General features: G+C 39.0%; 1 long non-coding RNA gene across 1 annotated transcript in view; it reads left to right on the top strand.

Moving 5' to 3' along the window:
* The first annotated feature begins 6,928 nt into the window (after positions 1 to 6,928).
* LOC135421802 (uncharacterized) overlaps positions 6,929 to 27,574 on the top strand; it is a 24,879-nt gene continuing 4,233 nt past the window's right edge. Inside the window, exons 1-2 of the long non-coding RNA XR_010434202.1 lie at positions 6,929 to 7,030; positions 15,980 to 16,079. This is a non-coding gene — a long non-coding RNA (uncharacterized LOC135421802). The remainder of the gene's footprint in view (positions 7,031 to 15,979; positions 16,080 to 27,574) is intronic.

Raw genomic sequence — 27,574 nt, 5'->3', positions numbered from 1 at the left:
AATGGGAGTGGATTGTTAGAAGCATTAAAGATTCTATTAAGTCTTTACTAAAGCCACTCTATTCTAGTCCAGCTGTATAGTGGCAAGAGCATTAAATTTGAGAATGTAGCGGGAACAAGGGGCCTGAAAAAGCACCTATAAAAAAAGGACAAATTTCCTAACGAAGTAAGACCACACTCAATTTAAGACCTGTTACTTTTGTATATAGATCTAAAGAGTTTCTCAATGTGCATCTCACAGTGTTCTGAATTAACTCTAGTTTCCCTTAATGGATGAGCAAGGTACAGCTTAAATCTTCATTTATGTTCAAAGCACGTGAGTAGATTTTTGTTTCATCACACTATTGAAAACAAATAACATTATGACTTTAATCGCAGAGAAACTGCTAAAATTTTGCAAAGGCCTTCTTTCAGATAACATTTAAATGCAATATATTTTTCCATTTGCTTAAATACTGTAATGAGATTGGTTTGCATGAGGGATTCAGAAATCTCTGCACTTTGCAGGGAAGATAAACAATGCTTCTGACAAAAAATATTCATTCAATGCATTGTTTTGCTTAAGGGTTTGTTTTTTTATCAGGCCTGTATGGTGCTAGCCACCAGCACTGAGACGAGGGAAGGAAAAAAAAAAGAGAAGGGGTAGAATGGCCAGGATTTCACACAGTTGGCATTGACTTGGCTTGAAGAGGCAAGCACTAAGCTGTCTTTTCAACCATAGTAAAAACCCTCCATCTGGCCACCCTGAAACTCTGTTAGCTTGTTCAACTCGCTGTCGGCTGATTGGGCTTTGTGAAGCAGAAGTAACAACATCAATAGTATAAACCCTTGCCACTTGAGAGTATTACATTTCATTTCATGCTTGACTTAATCAAAACTGGGGAAATGAAATTTACACCTTTTTGATGTTCTTTTCCCTGCTGTTTAAGGAGAAGAATCTTAACCCATTTGATCTTCACATGCACCCAATAAATGACCAAATATGCCAAGCTGCCAAAACCAGACGGCTGCCAGTTGCCAGTTTATGTCAGGTCACTGTGAGAGACCTTAATGCAGAAGATCTTGAGTTTCATACCAAATAGTTTGGTTTGCAGCACAGTATTTTGGTTGCAGCATCAACAGTTTAGCTCCCCTCCCTATTAATATTAAACTATTATAAAGAAAGCAGAAATGTCATTTTTAGTGGAGGGAAATATGTTAGCAGGCGGCTGTTGTGTGACAGTCAGGAGAGAGTGACAGAGATGAAATGAAGCTGGGTTGAAATTGCTTCTTCAAACCCTTGACATTTGTTCCCTTCTTTCCTGGCTCTGATCTACATGATATACATAGTTGTTGTTGTTGTTTTTCGTGCTAATAACAAGACAGTGCAGTGCTGGATTAGGGATTGAGTGAGTGAAAAATGGGACTGGTGATGAGGTTTTCCCCGTGTGCCTGGGGGGAAGCTCATTAAGTGGGAGATCAGATCGCTACAAAATACATACATGAATAAAACCAACAACTAACAAAGTTCTCTCTGCAACTTGCTGATGTAGAAAGCGTTTGATTCAGCAGACACGGGCCTGGGAAGAGGCTTTGCCGCTCACTTCACCGCTGAGTTTTGACTCGCTGCTTGGACTCGGTGCCCAGCGCAGGGCGTTGGGGCGGGTTGGGGCTCTGCTGTCACCACCTGTGTGGGGCTGGGTCTGCACCGAAAAACACACACAAACACAGTGCAACAGGTCCCTGCCTTCCCCGCCGCCGTCCTGCTCTCTTCAGAGACCTTTCGCCTTTTGTCAAGGGCTCGTATTTATGACTTGATGAAAACATTTGTAATAGATCATCAAATACTGATACATTCTGAGGGACAATATCCCATTTGTTAAATATAAATTAACATTAACACAGATCCCCCGTTGCAGAAAGGCGAAGGGTTTTGACACCTTTTCAACAGGACAGGCCGGGCCCCAGTGAAGAAAGCCGAGGGCCTGTAAAGGAACTTGTCCCGAATGGTGATCCTCGGGCTCTTGTGTGACAAGGTACATAGTTTCTATTCAGGAACAGGCAGATTATCGGTTACTATAGTTTCCCTAATGCTCAAATGGAGCTGAGGCCTAAGCTGAACAGAATAGGTTAAAAGGTGCCGATGTTTGGGCCTGCGAAACCACATGTTGAGAGTCAGAGACCAAACAACACAAAGAGCACATCTCCCCGGTCTTTGATGTCTTCTCTGAGGGACGTGGAGTGAGAAAAATGCAGCCGTGCCCCCGCGCCCAGCAGCCGGACAATGCGCCAGTGTGGGAGCGCAGGGGCCGCGGGTCTCCAGTGGGGAGCCAGGGTTCTCCTGGAGAAGGGCAGTGGAGATCGGCACAGCCCATCCCAGAAAATCCCTGTGACCACCGCACACATTTATTCCTCTTTTTTCCCCCTATGGGCCACGCACTGTGGTCTCAAACACACACAAACTTGGGAGCTTGAACTGCTAAGTTTAACTACACTTAGTTTGCTGCTTTCTGCATTTGTTTCCTTTTAGCCTGTTCTTTAGCATTTTCTTTGTGTTGTGGGCTTTAAAATTTCTTTACAGCACTTCAGTTAGCAGCTTTTTATTTCCCTGTGTGCCTCAGTGTCTGCTCTGAATCCACTGTGGAGCTGGTGCATTGGCTGCTCTGTGCTTCCTGCATGAATCACTGATTCTGCTCTTTTTTCCATTTGTGAGTATACAGTGTTTTCAAACAATTCATATTCACCATAAAAATGTTCCATATTGGATATCCCCTGATAGCACAAGCGATGCTTTTGCATTTTTCATAAGCAGGATTAAAATACCCGTTCCTTGTGTTCATGATGTAGATCTCTTCTGTTCTGTTGAAACTCAGTTTAGTATTTTAATTTTTTATTAAAACTCTCATAAACAAGATAAATGTGCATTGGCACTAAAGGGAGACTGCCAGCTTTGATAGGTTATATTGCCACAATTTGCTGCTGCTCTTTAAATATTACAGCACTCAAGATCCAAGTATTATGCAAAGCAAAATTAATCAGCACCTGCATCTTTTAAAATAATAGAATTCATGAATTCTAAAGTTTTATCAGCGTTATTGTAATTCTGATTGTCATCGGTTCTTTATACCATTATAGAAAAATATCTAATTGTAACAACTGTATTCCTATAGTGAACATATTACTTGAATTCAAACCCTAACAATGGCAATAGGATAACTGTCCTTGAATTTGAGCCTTTTGTGATACATCAATAGGCTTACAATGTGCTGAATTAGCAGGCATATTAATGGGCAGATGCAGCACCAGCCCATTCTTTTTACCCAAATCTTCTTATGCAAATACCCCATGAATCCAGTTCAAAGAGCTAGCTTTAAAATGAGCTTCTACACACATTCAGATGGGTCCTTTCACAACTGGCAATGGGACTTAGATAGAAAGTGACATGAGAAAAGTTTAGACACTTGTTTTTATAACTGAACATGATCTTGTTATCATAATCTGATACTGGTAACTGGCATGGTCTGGTTGTAGAATTTTAAGCCTTTAACAGAGGGAGATAATCTAGGCCTTTGTGCTACAATGTACTGAATCCTGCACTTGGTGAAAGCTATCAATGAGAATCGTAGTTCATGCTTTTTCAAACAAAACTTTTTCATGGTAAAAGCTTTTATCCTATGATAATTACTTAACTGATTGTAGCGGTGCCTTTAACGTTAGTGAGCTCATAACAAGGACACATAAAAAGGTTGTGTTATTTTAGAATAAATAAATTATCAAATAAACATGTTTTGTTTGCTTGTTGAACGAAATGGTAATGAGGTCATTATTAAAAATGCTAATGCACAGCAGCATGGCTAGTAAAAGTTAATGTATTTTATGATCTTTCTTTTGTTTGCTCTGTTTCTTGTGATTATTTCTCATCAGTAGCATCTGTGTGAGAGTAGTTTTAACGATTTAATTGTAAATTTAGAAAAACCTGCCAAAAGAAAAGAAGGATAATAGTTTTACTAGATCGATGATGTTGAAACCCTTTCCTTCAGAGTGATTTTAAATTTGTCTGCCATTTCAATGAAAGCCTATGGTTTTCTAGGTGTTGGATTGGATGTTTTTAAACTGTCTGTTTTAAGAAGTCCAAAAGCTGGTGAGAAGGAATTTCATGTTGACATTTCCCATACATGCTGACCAAGCTTCATTAAAGCAATGCTTCCTACAGAATATTCTATAGGAAGCATAAAGACAACTGAGAATCGATTCTCAGCTGGAGCAAATCGGCATAACTAATTGACTTCTCTGGATCTGGTCAACACTGTTTCAGCCTTGGCCAGTGTGTGGAGTTGATAGATGTAGATAATTTGAACTACATGAGATTATTGTAAAAAATGAGGAGGGGAAAAATCTGCTCTTTTATCATTGCATTTAGATAATCACAATGTATATTAGGCTAGTCCTGTACGGCATTATCTATTGGTTTATTCTTTATAATTTTTTCCTGAAATGAGTATTTGTACTGTATTCTGAAGCATTATTGAGGTGATCCTTATACCAAGAACCTTAGTGCAATAGACGAGCATTAAAGCCAACATATTTCTTATACAGTTATTTTTAGATCAATACTATGATTTCATATAGACTCATACTCATAAAAATATTGTGGTTTGTGCTTGAGAGCCTTCATAGAAGAATGCTTTATTAACATTTAATGGTAGCAGACATATGAGTTCCATTGAGTCTTCTTCTAGACACTTTGTGTTTCAGCATTAATTAGCAGCATTGTTTTGGGACATGAAATATTTGGTGAACACTTTGATTTTTAGTACTGTTTTCTATTTGCTGTAAACCTGCAACTAGAAACTTATGTGCTGAAAGCATATGTCAAACTAATGTATGGGTACATAGAGGGCCTAATTGTGAAAGTTGACCCTGTCTCAGGAATATATCCCATCACCATTGATCCTGTTGAGCCATTACTGCTTTACTCATCTTTTAAATGAACGTATTGCTTATCTGAAAATGTAGTTAAATGTAAAGGAGCACATTAGGACAGTGACTGACAGATGGGAATCTGCTTCAAAAACCATGGTTCTCTAAGTAGCTTCTTCTGGGAAACATCAGCCACTTCAGACATCCCCAGTGTGCAGGAGAGGCTTTTCAGGGACTTTGTCAAATGAGTGTTCCTAGAGCAATAATAACTATACATGTTATGCTTTTCTGAGACTGCAAAATATTTGTACGGATCTAGCTTGGTCACAGTTAGACTATGATACTTAAATTAACTGCTTAATTATCTTTAGATATATAATTTTGTTTGTCTTGTGGATGAAGCTGAAGTGATCGAATGAAGTTATATTTTCTTACCCTTTTTGCTGTATCTGGTGTTGTTTAATCACAACATGGAAAAAGATGTGGAAGGAGAACCACAGAAAGGGTAAAGTGTCAAACATAATGCAGGAGAGAAGCATAAATGGGACAGAACAGTAAAATGCCTGGAGGGCAAACTGCATGGTAGAGCAGCAGTAGGAGAGAAAGATGGGTAATCATCTAGAACATCAGTATCAGACTGTCAAACTGCTTGATACCTAAAAGAAGAAAGGAAAATTTGGTGTAAATTAATGGCAGATAATATCATTCAGGGGGTAGGACAAATGAAAAGAAACTTGGAAATTCTCAAGAACATGTAACAAGACAAGGAAAAGCAGATTGTACAAACAAAATTAATTTGATTGAGTTTCAGTTCAACTAGTATGTCTGCTGGGCTTCAACAGTAGAAGACAAAACAGGAGAAGACAAAAATGAAGCATGTTTGTTTAAGAATTTATTTATTTTCTTTATTTATTTTGTGGCAAGTAAAGTGGTTGTGAGCATGGTTTTATATAGGAAAGTTGAAATTAATTTACTGGCAGAGTTTCGTGATGGTGGAGGCTGTCTGCAATTTTAAGTCAAATTTTCAGAACGTTTTGAAAGGATATTCACCATTTCTGTAAATCAAAACTGGATAAAATATTTGCAGCCAAATCATATTTTGATATTTTGCAAATGAAATTGAAGGTTTTGACAGTTTGAAATAAAATTCTTTCATTTCTTAATGTAATTTTCCGTAAAAGTGAAATTAATCCATCTCAAAGTAAAGAGTTTCAGTGTCATTCCTTGCAACGCTGTTGTTGACTTTTACACATCTTAGTACTTTGAGAAACTGGGATAAGCATGTATTTTGGTGCTTTGAGGAACTGAATCTTACAGTGTTTGAGATAGGCCTTAGTTTGTCCTACAGACAAAGCTGAAATTCATCCCCAAGAGATTCAAATTCTTGATTCTGTCATTTTGACGTCTGGCGCTGAAAGAAGAGTTTCATGCCTGCTTTTCTATCTCTTTTTGTTCACAGGAGGTTTAATTTATTTTTTTTAAAATGCTCATTTTTCAAATCCCCTTCCAGGGAACAGTTTGGCATGCTTTGGGCCCTCTGAGCAAACCAGTGTTTTCTAACTACAGGTGTTCACCCAGCAGTAACGTTGCACTGCGCTGCATTCCAACCAGAACAAAAAAATGAATTATACTCACAAAATATGCCAATGTTCCCAGTCTCGTGCCTTCATCAGAGATGAAATGTTAGTATACTCTGCTAAATCCAAGTCAATGATAAAAGAATCATGAGAAATGCGAGTGGAATTGTTTTTCTGCCAAGTGGAGTGCAACGAGGCTTTTCTGTTTGATGAACAGCTGTAAATACTCTAGATTCCCCCATTGCATTTGTGCTGTGTAGACAGTAATGCTGGTGCTTTCTCTCTAACATCACCAGAGTTGTTATCACTACACTCAGTTTGCTGCAGTTTTATAGTTTCCCTCTGCTTTTCTTACCTTCCAGATATTAGACGTGCAATACCCTATAGCAAATGCAACTACAGCCTAAGCAAACCTCACCCTTTCTCTGTAATTTCAGAGCAGAATTTTATAGCAAAGCCAGCATTCCTCACATTAAAATTCCATCTGGGGATTTCTGTACGCAGGGAATGCCTCAGAATTGACTGACCTCTTCCAAGTCATACAAGGAGTTTGTGGTGAGTTTGACAATGCAACCCAAACCATTTTATTCAGCATGTGTGGTTCAGCTTCTGTCTTTCACTTACACCTGACAGGTGAGGAAGAAAAGAATTATTTACTTAGTAATAAATAACTTCTGTTTTCTGAAATGTTTATCCTAGTAGCACTAGGGATTTATATGGATATGTTAAGCATGGGAGCAGATTAAAAGCTATCATGTAACAGTATGGTTCTTTTGCATGGATATTGGTATAACTTTTGAGTCTGCATGTAAGCCCCATACTATTTGTGCCTGAGGGATGGAGTAGTAGCAGAGTAGAAGTTCCTTGGATACATTAGCCATTTTCTCCTGGAAATATTTGCATGCTCAGAGAGGAGCTCAATCACTGACTTAAACATAAGGCAGGTAGGCTTTCATGATATCACCATGGCCACTGGGCTTTCTTTGTCAAACCTTTGTGCTCTGGTTTAGTTTGAAAAAAAGATAAAGATATTTGTAAATGCTCAGACCCCTTGGAGATAAAAGCACTAGGACAGTAGGCTTGTGTTAGACCAACATAATGATCAGATGTGCGGTCTAGAGCACGAATGTCATAGAATCATAAAATGGCTTGGTTTGAAATGGGCCCTAAAGATCACCTTCCACTAGACCAGGTTGCTCAGATCCCCATCTGACCTGGCCTTGTACTCATGCCTCCATAAAAAGACCAGAATGTCCTCAGCTGAATGAAAATATGAAGGAGGTAACACAGTTAGCTTAGAAGATTTAGAGAAAGAATTGCTTCACTGCTTATGATAGCCCTACAAATGCACAGCTGCTAGTATTTGGGTTATTCTACATCTACAAATGTAAAGTGACAGAGAGGAGAAGGGAGATTGGCTCCTTAATCCAGGATCTCTGAAAGAGGATAGAAAAAACAATCTGAATGTGTTACAATAATTCAAATCACTGTAAATACTCGAGTACTGAAAAATATGTAAAATTATTATTGCTCCTGAGGCAACCTACAAATGTTATTATTGTACTGGCTGAATCAAACAAAATATTTTCTCCCTGGTTTGTAAAACCATTGACAGATACAATAGACACCACTAGCCAACTCTTAATCTCGGTTTTAAGATTTAGATTTGTTCTAGATGTTAGAATTAACACTGGTTAGAATACAGGATAGATTTCTATTCTACAAGAGAAATATCCCCTCTTCAGAAGAAATCCCCTTCTTAAATCATCTAGTCTGTGACATCCTCTTAATCCCTTTATTTTTCTCGAATTTAGCATAAATACTTCCCTTTTTTACACCTTCATCTGTTTGTTCTACTTTTTTGCCTTGGTTCCTGTCAATGATGCATGGAGCTCTGTTTTCAGTCAGAAGGGCATTAGCTAAAGCAGTAGTTTCCCAGAGCTGGTGCCAGAGAAGTAGACTGAATGTCTTGAGAATGGTGAAAGACATAAATACACAGGGACACATATTGATCTGTATGCATGCAGGAGTGGAGACGAATGTGTGGGTAGATGTACACTCACACAAATAAATAATACAGCCAGTGAATGTACATACACAGCTACCAGAAAAGTCATGGAACTCTGAAATGCTCTCACTAATAGTCTGGTTAATGAATACAAATGCAGTGCAAACTCGAGCAAGCTTAGTGCTTACAATGGTTTGTTTCCAGGCATCTGCAGAGCGGTAAGGAGGAGAATTAACATGGGATTATCATATTTTACACATAGACATACTTGCCAATCCTTTTAAGAATACTTTAAGGACAGATCTAGAGTCTAAGTATTTGGGAGTAAGAATTGCTAAATATAGACTGTCCAAACCACTTAGCTATAATTCTTTTGAGTTACTTGCTGTATGACACAACTGCGTGTTCAGTTGATTTCTGCATAATGAAATAAGCCATTTTAATTTTTAAATGTGGGAAGATAGCAGTCTATAAGCTATCCCAAATATTTAAGAACATTTCATTAACTAAGCCATATTTGGCACTATGAGAAGCTATCCACAACTTTAATACCATCAAAAATCTGTTCCAAAAGTGAATGGTAAAAGAGAGGCATGTCTTCCTGAGTTTCAGGATTCAGCACATTTGTAAGGCACATTCCACAGATGTTGGAGGTTTTATGCAGGTACAATCAAGTATCTATAAGATCACCTGGCTGCATTATGCAGTTGTCTGACAATGTGGGCTGTGGTTTCATCATTGTTAATATCCGATCTATGTGCTATCAAAGCACTCAGGGTGTAAATTTGATCTGGATAAAGGATACTTGGGTTAGCTTACAGTATGCAGTTTGTGCTGGCTGTGGTAGGACAAACACTGTTTAATCTGGCATAAAGGCTGCTGACACATTTTTTTTTTAATTAGCTATAAAAATAAGATGTCAGAGTGAGGTTTTTCCATAATGTCTCTTTGCATCTTGTGACCACAGTGCTTTTTATTTGATACTAGTGATCTAAAATCCTGCTTTTAGCAATTGTAAAATGGATCCTCGGATAGAATTCCTGTTAAAAATATATAACAAAAGCCCTGTTTAAATGTGTTTATATTGCTTTTGTTGGGTTGGGGAGAAGAGTTGCTTTCATTTTTTATTAATATTACCCAAATGACTTATTTGCACAATTTATGGGAATACTTTTCAGATATGTTTTAGGGTAGCTTTGGGCATAGGAAAAATTAAGTTTAGAACACACAGTGGAGTAGAAAAGTCTTAAAAGTTTTTAAACTGTATCCTGGATGAAGAGTTGTTTAGTGATGCTGTGTATTGAAGTATTTTGCTGTGTCATTTCTCACCTTTCTACCTCTTCTATGTGGAGGAGAGCAAGAAGGGTAGTTAGGAAGGAGCTGAGCTACACTGCTCAGTGACAGACAGTCTAGCAAGGGACAACAACCACAAGAGGTGCCTTGGGAAGATTTGAAGTGCGTGTTAGGACAAATGTTTCCCCCAGGAGGGTATGTCAATACTGAAAGAGGTTGGCCAGAGACCCTTGGAACTTTTCAAGAGCTGGTTAGACAAAGTCATGGCTCATTTATTGTTCATGACAGTTCTGGGGGAGAGTAGAAACCTTAGAGTTCCCTCTTAGTAATATTTCTATGATTGTGTTAGTCTGTACCTACATTGCAGTGGTATCAAAGTAATTTATCCAGGTGGGATTTTCACTGCAGGTGAGGGTTTTTTTGTGGGTGAATTTTTTCAGTGGGATTTCAGTGATTTTGTACTGAGGCCATAACTTAGCTGTGAAATAAACTCCATGGATCTAATACAAAAGCCATATATTGTATAACAGTCACACTTCCCACAACACAGAGATCATACTAAGTGTTAAAAATCCTGTTTTCTTGTTGAAATCCACCATGAAAACCCATCGTGTATATATGCTTTAAATTCCTCTTTAATTATGGACATCCTATGAGCCTTATTAAGCAAAACAAAGCAATCCCTCCAAGTACAACAAAGTGCTTTCTACTCTTTCTGCAGCAGGACTAACCTGAAATTCTGTATTATTTCCCATGTTCATCCTCAGAGTTTAGCTTTAAAAGTCCTTGTTGATAATTTTAGAACATTTTGAAAGGTAATGAATACCCTACAGGGTCAGAGCAGATGTCCTTCTGTTGTGCCCTGCTATCTGACTCTAGCTGCCAGTGAATGCTTATCAGTGTAGGAGCAGTGTGTCATCCTTTCCCTGATATATCTTCCCAATAATCAGTGGTTCACTCTTCGCTGAACTAGGTGTGATCTGAGAACGCATCTCACAGCAGCATTCAGCACTTTTCATGTTTAAACCCATTGAAACGTAGTATTAATTATGGTGGTGCATCTAATGGTGCTGTCATTATCCTCTGATGGATTTTTCCAGAGGACTCAGAGACCAGATGTTCATTTGGTCAGTTTCCAAAGGAAACATGCTTCTCTATACATCTTTCATCTGGCATTTAGTGACGTTTTCTCAGCAATGTACTTGCAATTAAAAATCTTTTGGTTGTTTTGGGGTTTTTTTTGGCCGGGGGGGGGGAGAGGTTGGTGTTAACACAACAATGAGCTCAACTGTGTTTACAGTTGAACTGTTTGAAATTGCATCAGGCAATGACTCAGTCTTGGTCTCTCTTCAGCTGTTCTGAGTTCTCACCCAAATGTTTGTTAAATCAGTTTTGGTCACTTTTGATTTATGGAAGAATGATTAAATAAGGACACTGGAGCAGCAGAAAATATCTGCTGCTGTTGGAGAAGCATAAGCTCTAGAAGCTGGCGGATGTTGGCTCTGCAGCAGATCAACCTAGCTGTAGCAAAGGTCATCCTCTAATGGAAAGAAAAACAAAAATAAAACACTCCCATTCCACCATGAGTAGATACTGAGCTACCAGGGGGAGGGAGACCTCCTGTAATATACTGCTGTGCCACCTGTGCTGTACAGATCTTTATGGTCCTCTTTCCTCCCACAGACAAATTACAGAGTCTGATGGGCCTGTGACAGGTCTGAGCAGTAACAAAATGGGCTCCTGCTCAGCCTCTGCCCACAGGGGGATCCTGAACCCACCCTGCTCAGCGGTGGGTCCTTCCAGCCTTAGTCTCCTCCTGCAACAGCAGCTTGTACACTGACCCATAATGGACAACCTTCAAGCTGAGGACTGTAAATGATGCTCTGTCTGGAGAGCTTAAGAGAAGCTTTGTTGTGCACAGAGGCACGAGAATGGGGAGACCTGCACACCTCCAGCCATGCTCTTCCTGTTTGATGGCATCAGTGTGTCACGGCCATCATTAACCTCAGAATTTTCCTGATGGCTGCTGTCCAAGCTGTGGCACTGGGGGCTGGCTCTGCTGCTCCTACACTCTTCCTCTATGGCATGCAGACAGCTGAGTGCTGTGCATGCTTCCTCAGCAGGAGAAACTTCCCAGAGAGCTGTCTCTGGCTAGTTCTAGCATAGGTCCAAATTCTAAAACCTGAAAAACTGAAATTGTTTAGCTGCGAAGTAGTCCTTCACCACTTACTGATATACAGTGTTACATCAATGACATTAAATTCTTGCCTTATCAAGGACATGTGTATTTTATTTATTTTTATTATGTACATTTTCATTATCTTATGCCTTCATGATGCTCTGGAAGGGTGACTGATTCTGTACCGGAGAAGTATACAAATCAACTTTCTCCTGTGTCTTCTGGAACTGGGAAACAAGGACAAATAAAAGTCTGGTGCTTTGAAACTAGGAGATACTACCAAAGCACTTCGTCTGACCTCTTGCACAGCTCAGGAAAGGCTAGTTGGCACCAGACAAAGGAATCTTTTCAGGAAAACCCCAGTTCAAATGTCAGGAACAATTGATTTGCAGTACTGAGGACCTGAACATCACACTTTTATTGTCAAGGAGGCATATCATGTTTATTATTTTTGCCCTTTTTTGTTCACTTAGCTTTCATTTTTTTATAACTACTGTATTTAAATACAGGACTTCCCAGTGTTGTGTGGCTGAGGATTTGTGGGTGGGAGGGAGGCGCTGATCAATCTTTGTAGTGAAATCTTTTCTATTTCCTGAGTGAAGACTTAGTCTTGGCCAAGTGAACCTTGTGTGGGTCCAGGATTTCAACCAAATATTTTCATTTCTACTTTGTGGAAATTCTGTGGTCATACAAATGTCATTTATAGAGTAAATCTGATCTATGCTTTTCTGTTGCATGACCCTAGTATCGTGCAATGCTTCTGTTGCTCTTATTTAAGACTGTAGTGCCTGTGTTCAATTACAGAAACAGAAAGAAATGCTTGGGTATCCTTAGGTGTGTCTGCACAGTGAAACTTCTGTGTGTAATGAAATGAGAAACACCCCATTTTTGGTTTACATATGTGTTGCAGGGTATAGTTAAAAGGGGTTACACACTTACTGTTGACTGAGATAACTGTTGCTGTTTGGTTAAGATGCGTAGAATACCAAATCACACTCCTTGTTCTCATTGAAAAGCTGCTGTTTCACAACCTCAGCCACAGTTATTACCAATCAGGTGCATTTCCATCATAGTTCTCATCTTTGCTTTCTGCTTCTTCCAAAATCCCAGTGATTAGTATGCAAAATTTCTGTCTTTGAAGCTAAAGACATACTCCTGAGTATTGTCATCAGTTAAAGCTTTGGTGTTCTCTTCAGCATCTTAAGAATAAAATCCCTGGCTAAATTCTTACCCTGTTATTAAGGACCTAAAGAGCTAACTAAAGGAAGCATGTGAACTGTGAAGCACTTTTTTTTCTTTTTGATAATTTTTACCAGTACCACTGACTTCAATAAAGCTTGTGGCAGCTTTTAAGCAAGAACAAGTTGTACAGTACAGAGGTGTATTGTCTGTCCACTAAAATTTCACTTCTTTAAATTAAAAACAAAAAAAATGAAGCCTGTCCAGATGCGCTGGTTATAAATGAGAGGCTGACTCAATGTCTGCTATGACCATTAATGAGCCTTTCCTACACTCCCTAATCATCTTGATTGCCTTATTGAATGAGAGTGTGACACAAACTTGTGCAGATTCTCAGTGGTGCTCAAGTGCTCACTTTAGTTCTTTGTTCTATAAGTGGTGATTTGCTTCTGGCACCTTTTCAAATGGCAGTTCTTTACTTTTGTGGTCTTTCTTCAGCTAAATCTTCTACCTATACACTTCGTTTCTCAGAGTACTAGTTATCTTCAAGTTGTTAATATCCCAGAAAGTGTTAGTATCAGAAAAGCCATGCCAAGCCCTTGGTCAACATGCTTGTCCAACATGAAGTCAACATGCTTCCCTCAAGAAAGAAATAGCCAAATTGTAAAACAGCTGTGAAGGTTCTTACTGCTATAGCCTTTTGAAAAAAGGATCAGTCTGGTTTTAACCAAAATGTTCATTATCTCTGCTTAATAAAAGTTTTACTGGTAAACACCCCAGTTTTTCATCATCCCAAAGTTAGTTGCTTAGTGTGTTTAAACTCAGACTGTGGTCCTATCATGTATCTAGTGAAGATACAGTATTATCTGCAGCTCTTTGGACTGCGTGAGTACTATGGGCTTCCTGTTGATGTTTGCAGGCTCAGGAAAAAGCTGACATTTACAATGGCAGTGGAAAGGGAAATGATTGAATAAGCTTTAAGAACTAAACTACTCTTCCTTCTTCAAACAGATCCTTCTGGGCATGGCTAGAAAGACATGGAGTACAATGGTGAGGAAGTCTACTAAACTTAAACTTCTGGTGTTCTCATACTTGTTACTGGCCAGGGACATGTTTAGTGGCACTCATTCATGCTTGTTAAACAATGAGAACGTTAACTAGTAAAACTACATTTTTAACAGCTTGTTTCTAGTATTCTGGATTCGGTTGGTTTGAATTGGTTTAAGGGACGACATTGTGCAAATTTAATCCATGTTGATTTTTATGAAGATTGTTAGGCTAGACAGTTAATATTTTTAAATTATAAACTTTCACTATATGCTTTCAGTGTTTTCAAATGCATGCTGGTCTTTTTTTTTTTTTTTCATTTTAGATCTTCCTGAAGAAGGTGGTAACTGCTCTTGCAGATATGCATAATAGTAAGTATTTGGCTTGGCTTTCCATCATAATTCTTTTGCTTCTGTATCCCCATTTCCACATGGTGCACATCTGATCAACCCATGAGGTGCTAACATGGAGAGCTCTCACAGCTTATCTGATGTTTTGGAGAGGACTATCTATAAGAATGTTTTTTCTTATCAACAGTGTTCCCATTTCAAAAGATCAACACATTTTGTAATGTAATGAACTATAATATGTGGGTGAGAGGGTGTGCTGTGCATGGAAGCCCCAATCAATAACTGGGCTTTGTACATACCTGTCATCCTTCAAGAGATTGCAGTGTAAGTAAACCATGGGGAGAGAAAAATAAGGGACCTTGGGTACAAGAGTCAGCCATACAGAGGGAGCAGAGAAATGGCGTTAGAGAGAGAAAATAAAGGGGAAAAAACACCACCAAACCCAAAAACAATAGAAAAGGAGAAAAAGACAGCTAGGGAAGGGAGAAACAGGGAAAAGGAAAGTAAGGTGCAAAATGCAAACTGTAGAAGAGCAATCTGTGCACCACGAATAGAGGAAAATAGCACTGGACAGAAAACTGTATTGTCTGGAGATGTCCATGATAATCTAGAACATACCTGAAGCATTTGTATTCTACTTACGTGTTCTGTGTAGATTTCTAATCTGCTTCTCTAAATGCTTTAATATGTTAAATGCATTTGATGCAGTTGGGTGAAATTGGGATTTTATTTTTATACATATTTATTTTTCTTTCCTAATGTTTTAATATACACAGAAAAAAGAATAGGATGTGTATTAGTTCAACAGGAACTCAGGACGACTTGTTTTATGTGAACAAGGGTGTTAGGTATTGTGAATTATAAAAACATTTCATTGTTCGACAAGAAGAGTTAAATGTATCACTTTTAGCAATCTTCCAAATTAAACAGCCAAGCTTTGCTCTTCCCTCCGTCAATATGACATAATTTTGTTTATACTGAATAGACTATTTCAGAGGTACATCTTCAGTTGGAACACATTATTCAGTGTGGTAAGAATTCATAAAATGTTCTTAGAAGTTTTAATTTTTGTCTCAGTAAGAGAAAATCAAAACAAATCTTTTCAGGCATATAAACCATATACTTTGAACATTGCTCCCAATTTTGCATTTCTATGTGTTTTTAATTTGTTTCATTTGGGGTTTTTTTGCTGAAAGCACAAAAACGTTAATCACATACATTAATACACGGGGAAAATGTATGAGGAAGAAGACATACATCTGTACAGGAGGGTTGTCTACATTCTGTGTTTATTCCAGTGATGAACTTCAGCCTTCTGTCACTCAGTACAACAATATGTTCTATTTAAGCTTAGTTTTGCAGTTTATTTTAAAAAGGCAGTTAACAATCACAGCCACTTGAGGATGGGATTATATGGATTACATTCTCATTTTGTTTCTTCCTGATAGGATGTTTCTGGTCATTTTGTCCTGTTCTGCTAAGCCCGAGTGCCCTGAGTGCTGCGCATTGGTGTTGGGATAGGGAGAGCCACAGCACCACTTTTCAAAGGTAAGTTGCTCAACCAAGGTTAAAGCATAAATTGCTCGTGTAGCTGGAGCTTTAGGTGACATCTTAATATCTTAAGGAAGCAGACAGACCTGGCTCCACACATGTGAGTTGTACAGGGCTCTGTCTGTGAGGATGATGCCGTGAGGTTTGGTAATGGTAACCAGTAAGGCAGTGAAGTCTTTTCTGAAAGTATCGCATTGCAGCGTGAAGCTTCCTGGCGTGATGTCAGGCAGCTCTCATGAACCCCGACTGCTCCACAGCAGCTATGGTTATTCTTAGAGACACTTCCCATTCCTTAGGAAAAGCTACTGTGTGAGGCTTAGTTGGCTTTTATCTTTAGAAGTGAGCATTTAAATGTTGGACTAATTTGTAGCTCGTTCGCAGCTCAGCTGCAGCCCTGCCAGCTGCGCTGGGATCAGTGACAAGCCTTTCTTCCCCCTCCAAAGCACACTTGCAGACAGATCCAGGCCCTAGAAGCACATTGCCCCAGAGGCAACTCGACTTTTTCAGAGGCATGTAGCTGCCTGAGGGAGTTTTCCAGAACAAGTAGCATATCAGGCGTTCCCTAGCAAAGGAGGACCTTACACACACGTAGTAACCTTGCTGGCTTCACAAGTGTTGGATTGGCATTGCTGGGGACCACGCTGTTGAGTTTGGAGATGGAGAGGGGCTGGTGACCATGAAGTTAAGTATTGCCCCAGCTGGGCCATAAAGCTTAGAGATAGAGATGTGAGCTGCAAAACCAGGTGGCAGAAGGGGATGAGAGGAAAAACCTCTATCCCCTCAAGGGATAGGAGAATGGTAGGAGCAATACATATTTAACTAAAGCATCTTTCCTCTTGGTTGGATGGTCACCTGTGACTCTGTGGCAGCATTCTTGCAGAGCAAAGGGAAAAAGTTCTTTTTTGGCTGCAGATCAGAGAATTAGTTCATGAGACTGAGGTAGGAACTGGTAATAACTACACTGGGAAGCATGGCACTGTGCCTCGTGGCCAGTCATTTGCCAGTATGGAGTGTTGTTCACACATTTACGGAGAAGCCTCTTGTATTTTTCATTCTTGTCCCACCAACCTCTTCTGGTTTTGTTTGCCCTCCCAGATTTGGAAAGTTAGTCTGTCCATTCTTACATAAATAATAAATTCATTTAGTCAGTAATAAATTCATTTGGTCAGAAGCTTAGCAGGCTCCTCTTTTCAAGTCTCCACTGCCAGCCATGATTAGGCTGGTTGCAGATTTCACCTATATTGGAGAAGTGTGTGGTGGCAGCTGGACAAGCCCTGGGGCAGCAGTTCCAAGCACAGACATCCCTAAGTTGTGACAACTTAGCTGACAGGGGGCAGGAGAAGACAGTGGGTCCATCCCTGGCCTGGCAGTGGGATGAGACACCACCCTGTCAGTTTTACATCATTGCAAAAATAAATAAATCTTATTTTCGTAGTCAGATGTTCATATGAGGCTCCCCATCAGAGAGAACAGAACTAACCCCTTTTGACACAATCCATTTAGCCTGGACAGTAAACATATTTAAGAGAATAATTTTTATTTTTTTTTAGTTCAGGAGACTCCTCTTTGTTTACACCACTGTTAAATTTAGTCCATCTTTTGGGCACAAAATGCTTCTTTTCAATCCCATTCTTCTTTTAAGATCCAAGAAAGTGTGAAGGAGTGAAAACAATCAATTGTTGACCAGTGTTAACACAAGCTGCTGAAGTGACTGTATTAGTTCCCAATAACTGCCCAGATGCTCCAAGCACTGGGGTCTCACTGCCGGCTGGACCATTCCCATAGCAAGCGTCAGTAACAGATAGTGTGAGAAAAAGAAACATGATCGGGGCTCTTCTTAAAGAGAGTAAAATATACACTCAGCAGGGATGAGAATATCCTAGAAACAAACAGCAGGGAGCTGAAACGAGGAAGAAACAGGGCAGGAAATGGAGCTACAATTCTGATTTCATCAGATTAGCGGAAGCCGAACAAGGGAGAAACCAAAGGATTTCTGTGAAAGTGGGAACGTGCTGTGTTAGATTCACCCTTGACCAGTAAACCCAGTTTTCACACCACATCTGTGTGAAAGAGCAGAAGAGGCATGGAAATTACGTGTGAGATGTCAGCTCATCATGCAATAGTTGGGGTTTATTTTATTTAAGTTTTCTTTTCTAAACTTTCATCTTTTCAACTTCAGGTCAATTTTTTTTAGCCAAGAAATTGATCTTTAGAACTGAACCTGACAAAAAAAATTGTTTGCTAAATGGAATCAGTTTCATTAATAGCTTTGTTCATTCCAAGGCAATGTTTTTGAACAATATTTTTTTTACTGAAACACGGTTCTGGCTGCTCTTAGTGACTCTTTTTGTGGGTTTTATTGATTATTGCAATTCAAGTGCAACAAAACCAGAACTAACTGAATGAGCCTTTAAAAGCATATTACTCTTAATTAAATGGAAACTTTGGAGACACGGGTTGAACTGGGTGAGATTCACCAAGGGCAATAAATACATTATATCTACTTAGTGTTTTCAGCAAATTTTGATTCTGTTTCTGACTAAATTAATTTTATTTTCAAAATGAGAAAAGGAGGTGGAGGTAATGTGAGTGTAAGGTCAATGGGTGATCCTATAAGAGCCTTGAATTGGCAGGTGGAGTGGAGCAAATCATGAGATGGAAAGGAAAGGGAGATTGCTCATTAGGGTGTCATGTTAACTTGAAATGATTAAAGTGTGAGGCCTTGTAGGAGCTGATTTTTCATTTCTCCAGAAAGCAGGATTTGTAATCAAAACTTGGAAAAGGAATCAAAATAACAGAGGACTTGCAGTCCTACTGTGTTATGGGTCTTAGGAACTTGACAAAGTGAAGCTTCCTGAATAAAAGATGGAAATTGGTCCTTAGTATGTTTAATTAAAGAGGAGATTGAGAATTATTTAAATATAATTTTAAGTGATTTAATGAAAACCAGTGTTTGAATACAAGGTTTAATTTCCCTGAAAATAAATCACAGCTAAGGATGAGAAACTTTACATGTAAATCCAGTGATTTGGAGACCCCTGCTTGGAAGGGTAGCTCAGATGAACTGCATCTGTCAGAGCCCTCGGAGGGCTGGCCCTGATGGGCTGGATGGGCATGCAGGATATGTACCCTGCTGCATCTGCTGAGCTGTACAAAACTGGAACAATATTACAGGCTGTGTGACAGCAAGCAAGACTTCCATTTTCCCTGGAAGAATAAGGAACTTGATTGCTAAATAGGGAACATGATCAATGCTATTGAATTGAGGAAGCATTTGGTTAAAGAATGGTTACTTAAAATCAGTTACTTTTCTCTCCGTTTTTATATTATTCTTTTAATTCTTTGGTTTAGGGTCCTTTTTTTATCTGACCTCCAACCTCTATAAGAGATAGATAGAAGAAATACATAAAATATATCAAATAATTTTAGAATGCATTTTATTTGCATCTTGGATAAACTTAATGAAATTTTGCACATGAAATGTTTTGAAACATTTTTTTCCACAAGATTCATTTAAGCAAAATATTAAATATTTTAAAATAGAATATATACTCTGTAGACCTAAGAATATATGCTTTGTAGACCTAAGGGACACAATTGTCACATGGGAGGCATTTTGTGGGTTGGTAATGGGTTCTGTGCTGAGCTGAGGAGTTGCCAGTGAGTAAATGCTGGTGACTGTCCCTTTGGCTGTCTTCAGTCTGCTGCTGTTACAAAATTCTGAACTCTTACTCTTGGCACTTCAGTGAATATTTTAGGGAATGTATTTGTTGTTTCAGAGTCTAGATGAAGAAGACAATTCTTTTTCCAACAGCTTCGCTGAACAGAAGGGATTCAGAGTCACTTATAGATAAGGAACTCAGATAAATAAAGGGAAGGCTGTGTCCACGTGCCACTGCAGGGTAGAAGACACCTATTCTACCTTTTATTCTTTCAGAAAAAGCAGGATAAATTAACCAAGCAAGGAGTAGGCCAGGAGAACTGTGCTATCAGTGCTCTTCAGATTCTGGTGCTGAGCAAGCTGGCTTGGATCCCCCTGTGCAGCTCAATGCTGTGTGGTGTGCATGCATTTCTGCAGCCATCAGCTACATCTAAGCTAGTGTTCCTGCATTCACAGTAGCTTCCTAATTTCCAGACTGCCTTATTTTTCTCCTCTCTTGTTTTACCCAGACTGCTCTATTTAAGGAAGTAGGTACCTGTTGTTTTTTTAACCTTAAATAGCTCCTTTTATGCTGAAAATACTCATATTTAAGTACAATGAAGGAGGACTAGCAGAAACACAGGCAAACATTTTGTGTGGTAATAAGAAGTGTTTCAAAAGAAACCTGCAGTGTGTAATTCTTCACCGTGCAGAAGCTGGGGTAGAACTTTCTGCTTCTCGTAAATGTGAAATTAGTTCACGTCTTTTCTTTCTTTTATGGTGTTGCCAATTATTCAGTGCACCATAAGCCCCGTGTCCTAAATTTCTTGATTCATGTCTAAACATTGCTTGTATTAGCTGTACCCTAATTAATCCTTTTGTGCCACAAGTCTAATTTGCCCAGCATGCTTTTCATTGCCAGGAGTGGATGCACCAAATCTGCTGATGCCAAAGAGGTAACGTGTATTTAACACGCATCAGCACTCGCTCTCCCTTTTATAATTGCTGATCCTCCTGCACTTAATAATGCACTAGTAAGTTAAGGTTATACATAGCTCAGGCAGTGCTAACTACCAGGGTGTGTGGTTATTCTATAATAACCACATTTTAGGGTGTGTTTCAGTTTTACAGGGCAGTCATTTACTTCAAATTACTTTGTCATTTCTTAAAACCATTGTGTAATTTCATTATTAAAGGAAAAGAAAAAAAAATATAATTTGATTTTTAAAGATGCATTAAATAACACTAATTATAATGCTTAGCTTTTAGCACGTTTTTCATCCTCAGTGCTTTATAGCCATTTGCTAATTAATTTTTACAACATTCTTATGGTGAGGAACTAGCTGTGCCTCTGCCTGAAAGTCAGGAACGCTGAGGCAGGGAAGTTGAGTGGTTTGCCCAAGATTACTGTGATTTGCCCAGGAGATGGTTTTAAAGCCAATACAAGTATTTGGTTGTTTCTAACTGCCATGTCATGCACTCATAAATCTTTCTTTCCCCAAAACCACATAAATAGTCCCATTAATTATTTTATCTTTAAAATGAGTAAGAACAGAGCCTTAAAAGAGTTAGCTCTGTGATCAACAGAATCCTGGCTGTATAAAGGAAGACTTGCTTTTAAACACCTCCACTTGAAAAATGAAATTCCTTTACTCCACTGATCTTTGGAGGCAGCAAAAATTCACGTAAATGTTCACCAGTTCTTTTCTTGAAGTTTCATTACTAATTAGTGCTTATGAGGCAGTAATCCATGTTCCCATTGCCTCCTTTAAGGCCTTTTCAAGCTTCAGTTTAACTACTAGCTCTCAGCCTGTGATTAATTTTCTGAGCTGCCTTTAGTCCCAAGAGCGTTCAGGACAGTAAAAAGAAATGTCTTCAGCTGCAGGGTTCTAGCAGGTTAGGAAGAGGGAAGAAAAGATGTTTCCTCTGTCATTTGTAAATGTACCACCCTTAATAGAGAAAAGAAAGGAGAGGCAATAAACAGAAGGGAGAAGTGCCTGAAATGGGCGGTGCTAGATGCTGAGGAATTCTGAAATAGCAGCCCATCATATTTAGGCAAACATGCTGAGTAGAAAGCCTTTTTAAAATCAGTTTATTCAGACAACAACTTGAAGAAAAGCTTACTGGAACTGTTTTATCAATATTGTCAATTTTCTTGGAGTGTTTATAACCCTGGGATATATTAATGTCTGTGTTTATAGATATAGATAGATATCTGTGTAGCATTACATTCCAATATTGTAATGTAATATATTGTATCTATGAAATCACATGCTTGGTAAGACTCAATTTCCATTTATTAAAAAGAAAACAATATGAAAATGTGTCTAAGACATGCAAGAGCTTAATAATGCTGGAAGACAAGTTAGAACTACTCAAAACTTTTAAATTCCTGTGTTTGACAGTACTGCGAATGTATTTATTTTCAGAATGTGGAGTGGATAATATTATACCCATATTTATTGCAGCTGGATCATTTTCAGCTCCTCAATCTTCCTTGTTTGTTGATTGTAACTTTGGTTCTTGCACTGAGGGCATTCAAACTGAATCCTTCTGTTTCCCTGAACTTTAAAGTTAATTACTCTTAAGCTTCCAATGCGGTTATCTTTGACTTCGGTATTATGTTAACACTGCAGATACTAAATAATCATTTAAAAGGACCTGTAATTTTCCCAAAGGTCCTAATCCTCCCATGAGATCATGTTGCAACACTTAACTAACACACTGTAGTGGGGTTCAGAGGAGCTTTGTGCAGGAGCAAGGTTTGAGACAAGTCTCCTTCAGGAGCAGAGCCTTCAAAATACAGGGATCTGGTACTGATAGGTTGGTTTTTGTTGTTGGGGTTTTTTTTGTTGTTTTGGTTTTTTTTTGTCAGGGCTTTGTAGTAGTGTGTGACAATATGAACTTCAAGGACTTTACAGTAAAACAAAATTAAAACCATTAAATATTGGTGCCATTGAATTAATGAAAGACTGTACTTTATGTTTATCTGCCATAAACGAGAAGAAATATTTACTTAATATCATCATCTCAAAGGCTGATACTCTTTCCTTGAGAATTCAAACAGAGCCTCAGCAGAGGCTACCTTCTTGCCATCTGTTCAACCAACCTTTCTTTAAAAACACTGCTTACCACTCCGTTTCTGGCCCGCCCTACAAAATTGCAGTCTCCGGTAAAGTTAAAGGGATGATTCATACACCTAGAGAAGGAATTGAATATTCAAGTCACTTGTCAGGCTGGCAGGTTTAAATTATATAACAGGAAGCTTTCTATTCATATGTAATGTAACTGAATCACCACTTCTTTATTGATAATTCATTATATGTTGCTACTATCACTCTGCAGCTCTGAAATGCTTTTTGCTATAATGATTTTATACCGTACTAGTATAATGGCCTTCTGACTGTGTCAATCAGCACTACTTGCGTGTACAGTAATATTATTCTGCAATCTGTCTTGGGAGAATGCTTAAAAGCTTTCTCTCATTTTGTCCATTTAACTCATGTATTATCTGAGTTTTTACATTAAATGGCCATACTTAATATCCCATGACATGTCACCTATTTTCTAGGGAGGATACTGATACAGTACTTACCAATTCCAGAATCTATACTAATCAAATTACACCTGCCCACCTCAGCCAGGAGCAGTTAGTTCAGTGCATCAGCATTTAATCTGTAGGAAGAACTTATGAGGAGGAACAAAAACAATGAAAACTGTAGTTGGCTAAATGCAGGCATGGTTGATGCAATTTGTTTTGTGAAGAGGGATTAGAAGATATTGAAGTCAAGCTGAGTTACAGGGGTCAATTTATATACAGATTTATTGCCAGAACTCAGCTTACATTGGTTGCACATTTATAAAGACAAGGCCTAATCCAGCAAATATTTATGCTATTTCTGTTATGCACTTTGTGCAATTCCGCTGAATGAGACTTCTTGGCTGTAAAATTAAATGTGTGTGCAAAAGTAGCAAACTCTATCAGACTTTAAGAGAGTTCAGGCCCAATGCAGATAACAATCATAGTTTTGCGCTGAAAGACTGCCTGCAAGTCCCAAATAGTTACTCTAAACCCCTTTCACAGTTCAGGTTAATGCACTCAAAATTTCAAGACTTGAAATGCCAGCTGCTGAACACAAAATCCTACATTGGAACTAGTGCCAAGGCATTTAATCTGGTTTGACTTAAACGTTCTCCCTAAAAATACTGGATACACTTAAATCTCATTTGTTGTTTGACTCGGTCAATACCATGGTGTAACTCACTTCTATGTCAAAGAATAAAAGATTCTATTTACCTAGCAGTTCAAAAATTTAATGTTTCAAGGGTGGCAAGTGTCCATTTACATGGACACCTTGCTTATAATATAATCCTCTCTAGTCTGCATATGAGAACTTCAGGGAAAGTTAATGCAGCAAGCATGCAGTCTCCAAGTACGGGCAGAATTAATTTGCTCAGCCACACGAGAGCAATGGCAAGGTGGAAAAGTAGTGGTTTAACTATGCCACAGCCTTATTAACTCATAGGACAATAAATTGTACCTTTCCCATTATTCCTCTTTCCTCAGTCTATTTTTAAGCCAGCTCTCCTTGGGAATTGGATATTCCTGCCTGAGTACTTGCAGCTGTCAATGGAGTAGACTTTCAGTTGTAGAGCTCATATGAAGGTGCAGGAGAAGGTCCTAAACAATCAAGCAACCATGTAAGTATTTTTGTGACTTATGAGTGGGAATATGCATAATAACATATAGGTAAATATAGGCTTTTCTTGCTTTTGTTGGCAGAATGGCACTCATTTGGGCCTCTCCTAACTCCTGCCTGCACCAGCACATTGGCAAAAATCATAAGGCATTTCCTGTACTAGTGTACATTTGATGGCAAAAAAATCCATAGGCAAACTGTACAGTTCCATGTTTAAAAGTTGATAAACTACCATAGAAACCTCTCATGGTTTGTTTTCTTTTGTCACTGTTCTCTCCGCTGTGTTAACCTACCAGCCGTGCTTTTGTAGCCCTTCATGGGCTGTCAGAAGCTCTTGGCACACAGGACTGCCTGGGTGGCTTAGGCAGCATCATGTCATGGGTCCATACCCTGTCCCAGGCTGGGTTTCCATTTTTACCTAAGCTCAAAATTCAACTTGCAGGATTTTTATTGCCTCCAGCAGTGACAATGCTGAACAGAGGCAGCACCCTCTGCATTGTAGTCTCACGGTGGTTTGCAGCCTTCCCCTAACCCTGGAAGTGTAATAAATGACTTATCAGAAAGCTGTAGCAGCAGTTAGACCAAAGTATAAGGTTTAGTGGACATGGACAGCTTGTTGTGTTGGGCATCCCAAATCCCCCTGCAGTGTCTAGACCTTCCTGTGGGTCACGGCTGGGCTTTTACTCCACTCCTGAAGGTGGTGGGACCTGCCACCACCCTCTTCCCAACGCTTTGCTCAAACCATACAGTGCATCATCTCACAGAAATATGACATGTGTCTTCTGCTTCTAAAGTACACAGTAATTAGCCATTTTACGTGTTTGTTGTAACACACAGTACGTGTTTGATTGCCTGGGTATTGGTATAACTAATAACCCAAAGAGGAAATAATCCTTACTTATGGACAAGTTAAAAGTAAACATACAAAATAAAGGGATAAGGGACTCTGGGCAGAAAGTTCTTAGGAAATAAAATATTGGTTTTCTTTGACTGTGTTTATTTTGTAATTCCATAGAAATAAACAGTTACCATGGCAACTGTCCTATCGCAGGCAATGCAGAGAAAGGAAGATGCAGTGCACTTACCAATTAGTGAAATGGGTTTTAGTATTTTTAAAGAGACATTTTACCTTCTAACATGATGACACAATGTAACTTGGCCTTCAAGGAAAGTTAGAGTTTGCTCCTGTACATCCTCTTGGCAGCTGCATTACCCATTGCTTCATGATGCTGCACCCCCCTTTTTGGTGCCCTCCTCTTTGAAGGCTCTCTCTGCTCCGTGGGTAGCAGCTCCCAGGGGCTGCCCTGGGTGAGACACTTTGTCCACAGGGATGACATCCCGAGTGTGGGAGTCACAGCTTGCCAGAAGCTGGGGAGGAATCATAATTGATGTTCGTGACACTCAAGATGCTCAAAACACATTGGTCGTGTTAATTAATCCTTGTAACAGTCTGATGAGACAGGTAAGCATTACTACCCTAAGATTTTTATTTTTTTTTTTTACTATTTTCAATACATGAGGCAGCTGAAGTTTGTTTAAGTGTTTTCAGGGTCAAGGAGAAGCAGAAGTAAAGAGTCCCTGGTTTCCAGCCCTGCATCCTGGCCACTATTTAGCTCTCCCAGTTTGCTAAACTCCTCTCATATCCCTTATCATTATTATTAATGTAAGGGCAGCATTACTACAGTCTTGAAAAAGCAAAATGCTGAGTGCACCACGGGTTGTTTCCTTTTCATTTTACTTTTTGCATTTAAAGGACTTGGAAACCCAACAGCACAGCAGCTCTCATGAAAATAGAAATTATAATCATATGCACACCTCATTTTTAAGGTTTGGGGTTTTCTTCCCCCTTTTTTTTCTTTCAGGATGAAGGGCGTTTTTGTTGCTCTGCAGGCAGTCTGTATATGTGTAAAATTATCCTCATACTGCAGGGTAGTTCAGAGTGTCATGTTTAATCTGTATAACCATGTGTTGTATAATTTTCATATACACATGCACATCTACTTTAAATTTTCTTGCATATATATTTATTTGTATATATTTTATACAAATACACATATAGACATTTATTTCCATTGCTGACTATAGCATACAAGACTCTTGACTGTGCTGTTTTTCTTCCCTTTAAATAGCATTAGCACCAGTGACATATATTTGTTTATGTTGTCTCTGGAGGAGACAACCTTTACCAATATAATTTTTACTCTAGCACCACATTCAAAGGAGGTTGTGTTTCAAAGCTGACATATTCTCCCTCGCTAAAGAAGAAACACGGTGCTGCAATTTGTCTTTTTAACTAAGCTATGTGGGTCTGGGTAGCATTTAAAAAAAAAAAGGGAAAAAAAAAAAAGTGTTGTCCTTGTCACCTGCCATTTTTCTAGCCGACTTGACACCCCCAGGCTTCCCAACAGCTCTTTCCAGCAGGAGCTGTCTCGGAGCTCTTAGCATCACCAAATAATTGAGGTTGTCACATCTCTTGTTCATTGTTTTTTCCAGGCCTGGAAAAAATGCAAATATTTCATTGTAGTCATTAATTTTCCCATCCTTTTCTTCAAGCATCTCATTGGTTTGATCTGATGAAAAGGGCTGAAGGCATTATTGCAAACACAGTGGCATCCAGGTTCTGCCTATAGTGGGGAAGAATCTCATCAGATAAAGTCTCAGGGAGGTCATCAATCACAGTTGCTGACAACCATTTTGCCTTCGTTTGTTACAGATGTGAACATGCTTAATTATTTGTAGTGTAATTAGTTCATGAAATGTCAGGAAATGTCAAACTGTGTTCACAGCACAGATTTTTGCAGCAAAGAGCAATGAGAGCAAGTGTCAGTGGGAGACGTGGAGGACTGATGGGGGGAACTGTGTCTGCAGGCAAATGAGGGAAATGGCTTGGGGGACAAATGAGGGTCAAAATATTAAGATTAAAGTTTTGAAAGGGAGACCTTCAAGGGAGCCGAGTAAAGTGGGACGTGAATCATGTCACCATGCAGCAGCATTTCAAGCACATGTCTGGAGTTGGAGGAGGGAAGTTAAATCAATATTTACACTTCTTTTAATTTGTTTTGTATAAACATTGGCTTTTGACGGCAGATCTTAAGAAGAAATTCAGCAAAATTCTATCCACAAGTCTCTGACACTGAAAAGGCAACTTGATA

Source organism: Pseudopipra pipra, chromosome 14, assembly GCF_036250125.1.
Source record: "Pseudopipra pipra isolate bDixPip1 chromosome 14, bDixPip1.hap1, whole genome shotgun sequence".
In the NCBI taxonomy this organism is placed as follows: domain Eukaryota; kingdom Metazoa; phylum Chordata; class Aves; order Passeriformes; family Pipridae; genus Pseudopipra; species Pseudopipra pipra.
Note: the sequence above shows the minus strand (reverse complement) of the source record. Positions and strands in the feature narration are given on the sequence as shown.